This window comes from Lepisma saccharinum, chromosome 29, assembly GCF_977018435.1.
Source record: "Lepisma saccharinum chromosome 29, izLepSacc3.1, whole genome shotgun sequence".
NCBI classification, from domain to species: domain Eukaryota; kingdom Metazoa; phylum Arthropoda; class Insecta; order Zygentoma; family Lepismatidae; genus Lepisma; species Lepisma saccharinum.
Window position 1 is genome coordinate 20621170 of NC_139257.1, and position 9593 is coordinate 20630762.

The 9593-nt window shown below is 40.8% G+C and overlaps 1 pseudogene; it reads right to left on the reverse strand.

Annotated features, from left to right (window-relative positions):
* Nucleotides 1–261: 261 nt before the first annotated feature.
* On the reverse strand, nt 262–786 carry LOC145981416 (protein GVQW3 pseudogene; annotated as a pseudogene).
* Between the last annotated feature and the right edge of the window lie 8807 nt (nt 787–9593).

The window sequence follows — 9593 nt, forward strand, 5'->3', positions numbered from 1 at the left end:
TCGCTGTCTGCTGCTTTCAACAAAATTACGTTATACAAAAAAGGAATACAGGGTTTGTCCGGAAAGTAATAGGACTGAGTCGATTTAAAAAAAATTATTGAGCCAATCGTTACAATTCTTTAAAAACTTTCAAAGTAGTCTCCTTCTGCGTCGATACAGCGCTGCCAGCGCGATTTCCAATCATTGAAGGCGTCACGGAAGGCATTCTCCGGAATAGCCTTTAGAGCCGCGGTGCAAGATGCTTGGATCCCCTCTGTCGTCTCAAAATGCTTGCCTTTCATCGGCCTTTTCAGGCGAGGAAACAAAAAGAAGTCCGGGGCGGGGGGGGCCACATCTGGGCTGGGGGTCACTTTCACACATGTTCAAATTTTCTTGGCACACTTCCACTCGCCGCAACTTCTGGTCGTCAGTAAGCACTTTTGGGACCATCTTCGCGCACACCTTGCGCATGTTCAAATGCTCCGTCACAATGTCATGAACCACAGATTTAGGTAAATTTAACATCTGGACAATTAAGCGAATACTCAGTCGACGGTCTGAGTTCAAAACTTCGCGCGCACGAGTCACATTGTCGGTGTTTGTCGAAGTCGAAGGTCTTCCAGCACGGTCTTCATCGGCGACCTCTTCCCGGCCCTCCGAAAAGGCCTTGTGCCACCGAAACACACCACTTCTTGCTAAAGTATCATCTGGGTAAGCCTGCTTGATCATATCAAACGTCTCTGTCGCAGATTTACCGAGTTTCACACAGAATTTAATCGCGTACCTCTGCTCTAACGAACGCTGCATTTTCGGCTTGCACCACTCACAGAAACACGTCGCGCGAAAAAGCCTGTCCTGACTCTCCGGGTGCTCGGAGACAACTGACTAGCCGCTTGTAGGTTAGGTAGGAACCCCCTCTACCGAATACAGTCAGTGCGCGCGCGCTCCGAAGTACAGTCGCGGCGAAAAAAAATCAGTCCTATTACTTTCCGGACAAACCCTGTATTCACAAAAATATTATGTAGGGTCTTTCAAATGAAACGCCCCGATAACAAAAATGTATACCGGTAATTAATTTCATTTTCGTCCTACACGTAAAACAACTATAGTTGTTGAAAGTGCGTAGTTCCTTGACGACTGAAATTTACGATAATATATAGCAGCGCACTCCCAACAGCCAACAGCTATTTACATGGAACCAGGTTTATTAAAGGTCCAGGAATTTTAAATAAATTCAATTCCGGTCCAAGAGAGAAAATCAGCAAGCGTAAATGGGTTCTGGACCGTAAGGAACCTTCTTATGTGTAGAGTATTTAAATACGGTCCAGGAACCTTTTTTCCAGGATCGATTTAATAACAGCCCAGGTACAATTTATCCACATCAATTTAAATACGGTTCAGGAATATTTTTTTCAATGAAGCAATACGCAACTTGGACCGAATTTAAATTGTGCCAGAAAAAAGGTTCCGGTCCTGTTGTGGAACCCAATAGAACACATTCTATGGGCTCCTGGATTTTTTACAATCCCAGGGTTAAAGTTCCAGGAATTGTAAATAAATTCCCGTCGGAGAGAGAAAATCAGTAAGTGTAAATAGGTTTTAGACTGAAAAGAAACTTTTTACGTTTAAAGTTTTCAGTTCGGTCAAGGAACCTTTTTTCCGGATTAATTTAAATACGTTCTAGGCAGGCACGTATCTAGAAATATGTTTTGGGGGGGGGGGGTTCGAACCAAGTGTCTCAGAAATAATAATAATAATAATAATAATGTTTATATTAAAATAATTATAAATCAAATTAATACTAATTACAATACATAAATTAATATTATTACACCATTAGGTAAAAATTCTGTATAAGGCTAGAGATATGCAGTTACGATAATTTACATAAAAACAAGTGCCCTGGCAAATGAAATTAATGTCAAATAGATGAATAGCCTAATTGAATATTTATCGAATAACAAAAATGATGTCACATGTAGTTGGAGAATAGTAAGTTTCTGATTAATATTTTATGTATATTATTTTGAGTAGTAGTGTACATAAATCTGCTTTGTAATGTCATTCAAAGCCGTATGATCCCAATATAATCCTTGCCTTCTAAAACGTTCAGAAGAAATTAATAACCATCGATTATGCAACAAATGTTAATATTTTCATTACTTAATTTTAGTATTTGGTAAGTCTTTCGGTGGGTCCGGCCCCCTGGCCCCCCTTCCTAAATATGTCCTTCCTGTCCTTCAAAGCAGTATGATCCCAATATAATCCTTGTCTTCCAATAAGTTCAGAGGAAGTAATACAACAACGGCTAAAGGAATGTATTTTTCATTATTTAATTTTAGTACTTGATAAATCTTTCGGGGGGGGGGGTCAGGACCCCCTGGACCCCCACCTAAATACGTCCTTGGTTCTAGGAACCTTTTCTCAATGAAACAATGCGCAACTTGTTCCTGTTGCGGAACCCAATAGAATTTATGGGTTACTATACTCGATGCGGCTTTAGAAAGATCGCTTCGCGGGCTTGCAGCAGACGACAATATGGGGAGGGTGGGGGGGGGGGTGTCTGCGAGAACCAATCAGGTCCGCGAATGAGCGAGTCCGGTTGCCAAATCTAGCTCGCTGCACCCTTATGGAAGGGTAAGTGACCTCTGCCTGTTGCTACCTCGGCCTGTTTGTTCGGCTGAGGAGCAGACGACACGAGAGTATCGGCAATAGTGTGCGAGCGACGTCTGCTGTTAGCCCGCAAAGCGCTCTTTCTAAGGCCTCCTGCAGTATAGACCAGTGATTTCCAACTTTAAAAGGTCCGAGGGCCAAAATTATATCCAGCAGTTGATAGGCGGACAGCATTTTTTTTTGGGGGGGGGGATTAAAAATTACAAAAATTGTAAGTACTGAACTGAAAATGTAGTACTTTCGCATGACCTAAATTTCTAAAATGAGGCAATAAAACAATGGAATTACAAATCAAAATTGTATAATTACAATTTATTTCACAAAAACCCAATACTTATTGATTAATTGAAGGAAATTAAAGACACACCATTCAAATAAGAATCTTTCATAGTAAGTGTTCAATGTGAAAATTGAGCCCGATCTGCTTCTTTTATTAAAGTTGTATTTGAATTTCTGTATTTGAAAGTCTCAGAAGGTGAAGCAGTGAAGAATCTGCCAGTCTGCTTCTGTAGCGGTTCTTGATGAACTTCATTGAAGAAAAAAACCCTTCCACACGTGTATGTGCTGCCGAACATCGATGTCAATATTTGCCCAAAACTACGAAGGTTTGGAAAGCGTTCATTTGAAAGGTATTTGAAAAACTCTGGCCCCTTTTCTTGCCTAGTTTGAAGGAACACATCGCCTTGCAAATCACACAATTCAAGTTGGAGAGAAGCTATTTTAATTTTCAATCTTACGTTTTTTGGAGATATTGCTCATTGCACAAACTTTAACAATCAGTCACAGTACAATCCGAGTTGGAACTTTGGAAATCTCTTCGTACTTCGTGCGTAGTAAAACAGATCTCTATAGCGCCTCTCTGCAGTTTTTTTCTGAACACAAAGAGTGAAGCCTTCGCGGAAGCAGGCGAGTTCATCCCACATAGCGAAGGGATGGAATGCATGGTGTGAAGAGAAAGTTACGTCATTTTAGATTCTTCTGATTATCATTATTGACTGCAAAATCAATTCCACCTGTGATATTGTCTTTCTTCACAGAGCATCCGTTCCTTCAGTAAAAAAAAGAACGTATTTTAATAAAAATAAATAAAATTAACTTATTTTGCAAACTGGCTTCGCGGGCCGCAGAAAAAGGCAACGGGGGCCGCCAGTTGGAAACCCCTGGTATAGACCATTAACAACCCTGCATGGAACATAAGACATAAAAATACCTTATTCTTGTTTAAAAAGCATCACAACCGATACACAAAACATTAAAAATGATGGGAGGAAGGTAACCGTTGCATACATTGTGACGAGAAACTCCCTCCCCCACCTTCTCTTCCTATCTCGTGATTCATTAACGGCCTCGAACACAAAATCAAGACAAACCGGCGTAACGGAGCGGGGGAAGGGGGGGACACCGCTGTTGTGCTTAGTTCTGGAATTGCGGGGTAATAATTCATGCCTCATCACGATTGCGCAGCGTGGTCGACAAATGCGTTAAAGGGAAGAGGGTGGACAGGGGGGGGGGGGGCAAGAAATGAAGTCAAGGTTTGATACAACGCCCCGGCATGTTGTTCGATTGGCGGACAAAGATCCCGAAGTCAAAAGCGAACGCTTGGGAACAACGATCAACGTCGCCTAACGTCCAACGTCCAATCAGAAGGCGCCTCTTTACATGCTAAAGTTTGTTTTGGTTCGCCGTCGCCTAGCAACGCGGTAATATGTGGTGGTGTCTTCGACTTTTCTTCCCGGCTTCAAAGCACCACTTCTCCCCACCCCCTGCCTTCCATTTTCCCACACTATCCCCGTAAACATCGGACAGGCCTCCGCAGTCCTTCGCACACGACCTAAATTTTTGATTAACACCTCACCCACGGCACGTGTTGCCAAGTCCCTGTAGCGAATAATACCAAGATTCTGAATCAAGTCATAGTTTCATGGGTGTGGAATCTTGCCCAAGCACTAAACTCCGTACCAGCTAACTGTAGACCAGGCGAACGAGAACAAGTCTCTGCGCAAGTAGCGACGCGAGACGGCTCCACCAATGAACAGCGAGAGAAACGGGATTGCGTAATGGACGACGGGAGTTACCCGATTTCCTCCTTCGCTATGCAGCGTTGCAAACTTTTGAAAAAGGATAATACCGTACGCGCATGGCAAACGGACCGTATTTTTATCTCCAGGTCCGTACGATTGGTTTAAGAATTTGTTAGGGAAATATTAGGGATAAAACTGCAAATTTTGACAAGCCAAAGTCGTGCATTTAGCGTACGGACTAAGGTCTGGATCGTACGGTTGGCAACGCTGCGCTTTCACCACTTGATTTTCCTCCTCCTCCTCTGCCGATATGCGCGGCCCTGCTCTACACTTAGCTGGAACAGGGTATGGCCTAATTGGTTGTTTGACGCAAGTTCCTTCGTAGGGAAGCGTGGCACAGGTATAGTGAAATCGCGCTTACCACCGGCACGGTACCCGCCTTTCTGACAGTGACCTTTGTTGCCGCGTTTACCTACAAAGGAACTTGCGGTCAAACAGCCAGTTAGATCCACGCTGCTTCCCTCTTTGCGCAACGAGCGGCAACCTCTCAAACCGTCCTCCCCGAAGCAGCCAGCAGAGAAACAGGATTTTGTTTAAAATAACAGTTCAGCGCTGTGATTGCACACCGGTTCTCACAGCGGCGGCATTATAGGGCTGGAATTAGTATCTACCTTTTGCCGAGCGCGCTACGACATCAGAGGTCCCAGGTTCAAATTCAACCCTTGGGCATGGGTGTTCTTTGTAAGTGTCCTTTTATCAATTTCATCGTATCATCACTCATCCACATCGTCGCGATTAAGCAAAACAGGCAGAAAAGCGACGCTAAACAACACAAATCAATCTACTTTTTGTAATTTTACGTCGCTTTTCTACCTCTTGTGTTAATCGCGACGATTAGGATGAACGATGAATGGATGAAATGGTGATAGGTAGCAATTCTAGACTCGTATTTATTGACTTAGCTAAAGCCTTTGATAGTGTCAACCATCAGAAATTACTTTCTAAACTTCACCAAATGACACTATCACCCAGATTCTCCAAATGGCTTTGCAACTTTCCAGAAAATAGAATTTTTTCTGTTAAGATTGGTGAAACAGTTTCCTCTAGAAAAGAAATATCTTGTGGTGTGCCTCAAGGGTTGCCACTTCGCCCAATTCTATCTCCTGTTTTTTTTTTCAATGATATTACTTTATGTTTTAAATGTAGCACCTGTTTTCTGTATGCAGATGACACAAACACTTTTAACGGTATTTTAACAAATAATGATGTCGTTCAACTTCAGGCTGACCTTAATAGAATGACATATTGGTCTAAGTTTAATGAAATGGAAATTAATTTGAACAAGTGTAAAGTTTTAAGATGTACTCAGAAAGTTCATTATGTAGTTTCTGTACATTTATCAAAATAAAATCCAAGTGTATGACAGCCATAAAGATTTGGGAATATTTGATGAGCACATATCAGAAAACTGGAAAAGAGCAAAGAAGATGCTTGGTTATCAGCTGGTGTTCTGTGATGATGCACTAAGATAATTTCAAAGATAACAAAATTTCATTTATAAGGCATCAATTGACACAGATAAATGTGTAATTTTGTTAACTTTGAAATGATCTTCTCTGATCATCCAAATTGATATATTTTAAAGCATCACACGGAAGTTCATCTGATAAAAATACCCTTTTATACATTTCTAGGTGTATTTTGTTTTTGACACACTATAAAGTGCATCATTTGATGTTTATGCACGTTAATGTGTTATTGGAGTCAATATATATATATGTGTCAATTGACACGATTTGGGTTCTGTGTGTACCTCTGATCGATCTTTTTACGCGCTGAAGGGTACTGTTAAAAATATATTCAAAATAACGTGGCGTGAATTGTCAGATCCTGACATGGGGATCCAGAAAAATTGAAAATTGAAATTAAAGTGTTAAATTCTTGGTATTTTCTGCACTATAATTGTTTGAAATTTCTTGAAATTAACAACTTTTATTCCAGAAGTGTAAAAACAATCATGTGAGGGGGAAATTGCGTATAGAAATCGAGATTTTTCACCGCGTTGGGAAATCTCGAAAAAATTCCCATCCTGAAAATTTCCCTACCTGGTTGCGAAATGGCGATTTTTTTCTGTCTCGAACATCTGTATTATAAAAATTTCCCTTCTAATACCATCCCGACCAATAACTCCCGGCCCATATTCACAGCGCAGAACGACTATTTTCACAAAATCATGTTTTCCTGGTGGCCGCTCCGGGGAGGAGGGATTCTAATGTTGCCGCTTGTTGCCCGAATAGGGGGCAGAGGTAGGCCTGTTTGGCTGTTTGACCGCAAGTTACTTCGTAGGTAAACGCAGCTACAGAGGGTCACTGCCATAAAGAAGGCCCCCGCGCAGGACCTTAGCTTGGCAGTCATCATCCTTCTAAAGACTCTTTTTTGTTATTTTGTTGGACGTAGCATTTAATTGCCTGTAAATCACAGAACACAATGGACTTGACTTAATTCATTTTGCTCCATCAGAAGCATAGGGCTTCAGTGAAACGCCTTCATTTGGCTCTGTGACGTGCCAACTCTTTGACCCCTCTCCGGGTTTTTCCTTCTTCGGCTGCTTCTTCTTGTTCTGTTCTCTTCCATGTCTTCTTCGGACGTCCTATTTTTCGGGCTCCTTGTGAGTTCCAGTCTGAGCCTGCTTTCTCTATTGCTGTTTCCGTAACGTGTGTCCTAACCAAACCCATTTTCTTCTTTTTATTTGTGTTGCAATTGGCTGCGCTTAGTTTCTCTCCATAGTTCTTCATTCGATATTATTTCTGACCATTTTATGTTGAGGATACGCCCGAGGCAGCGATTAGTAAGGCTTGTATCCTTTTCGTGTTAGTTTGTGAGGTTTTCCATGTTTCACAAGCATACAGTAATACTGATTTTACATTTGTATTGAAATTCTTATTTTTGTATTTCCAAATATGATACAGTTGTATAAATGCCCCATTGGCATTCTTTATTCTATTATGTATGAAAACAATATAATTTGTAATAAACTGTCTAGATATCTCAGGCGGTACCGGGTCATGGCATATAAAAGGCCGTGAGGTCATTAGATCTAGTAATTGACTACAAATTTAAACTTAAATATTTGTTAACAAGCCAAGACATAATCGAATTATTACTCTCTTATAACACCATTAAGCCTTGTTTGCATGATATGAAAAACTCAATATGCTGACCAAGGCAGAAATTTATTTTATTATATAACATAAACTAAACGTAACGTTTCAACCTTCTAGCAAGGTCTTCAACAGACTCTGTACCCTGAACCTACTAGAATGTTCCAGAACAACTTTCTAATAGTCTGGAGGGGAGTATTTTTGTGTATATATATCGTCCTGTTTTGTACCTTGTTACATTTATACTGGGTACAGAGTCTGAAGAAGACCTTGCTAGAAAGTTGAAACGTTACGTTTAGTTTATGTTTTATAATAAAATAAATTTCTGCCTTGGTCAGCATATTGAGTTTTTCCTATTACTCATTATGCCACAACTTATTTATTAACATTTAATTTCAAGTGTATATAGCATAGAGTTTAAAAAAACAACTTATAAAGGTGAATAAAATTGTTGAGATCAGCTTTTTTTTTAACAAAAGTTAAAACCACAGTCTTGGAGGAACCGTTTCTGCTCTAAGGGGCTGCCCTGTCCACCCAGCACCTGTTGGTTTCTGCCTCCTCCCCCCACTAACACACCCATTCCCCAAACCCTTTCCGCTGAGCCAGCGTTTTTAATGACTGCGTAACACGTGCTACTTTCTCACCGGCCAATATGGCGCTACATAGTCAAGCGATCCTGTAAACCATTGCGTCAGGAAACTGGTGCCTAGGAGGTTGTAATACTCTGCCATTTGTGTAGGGAAGGAGTCGGGCACGCATTAATATTTCAAAACTGCGTACGCACGCATCATCACCTGTGTTTCCATAAGCGATTAACTAATGCTCTCCCCCCACCCGCCTCCATCAATGAGGGCTGAAATTACTGCGATTAATAAAGAGTAATCTCATACCAAGTTTATAAAAGAATCGAATGAACACCCCTCACCACGACTTCAGGGGAGCTCTACCCGGCAACACACAAAAGAAACTTAAAGAAGCATCTATTATTGTCCAAACTATAGTGCCTAGCTTTGTCTTTTAGGTTACGAACAGGAAAGAATTTGTGTTTTATCTCTGTAATAATGCTATTCTAATTGTGGTTTTAGATTTAACTCTGTATCTTCATTTCATGTGACGTCAGGATGCGCACAGCCGCCATGTTTGCGGCCAATTTTGTTTGTCGTGTGCAAGGACATATCGTGAAATAACGAGAGCTCCGAATACTGCACAATGTACCATCGTAAACAAGATTCAAATCACATCCCCACCGGTTTGAATTCCGTACGCTTTCAAGAACTAGCCTCAATTATGGCTGGTCGAAGCCACAATTCAGCAGTCTGTGACGTAGGTGAAACACACTCTAATTGTTTACACTAGATACAAGACAATACGCAAAGCTAGGATTTTTGAAAGGGGTGTTCAACTTCTGGATGCAATTGTGATATATGAAAAAGAAAACACCGCCGAATTAATCACATTGCCCTAATATAGTATTTTCTTCAGGAATATGAACTCCAAACGGAGTTTACCGACCTGAATAATCTCCTGCATAATAATTAGGGGTCGGAAGTTGAAGACCTATAAATTGCCAAAAAAAAGACCTATAGAAAGACCTAGAAATATAGAAAAAGGACCAAAAAACGGGAAAAAGGACGTATAAACGTGATCGAAATTCATTAATAACTTCAGTTTTAATTACATGTTTAATGAATAAAAAAAATCAAAATTCTGGTGGTATGGAACACACAGTGCAAAAAAACTGAAAGCTTCAAAACAAGAG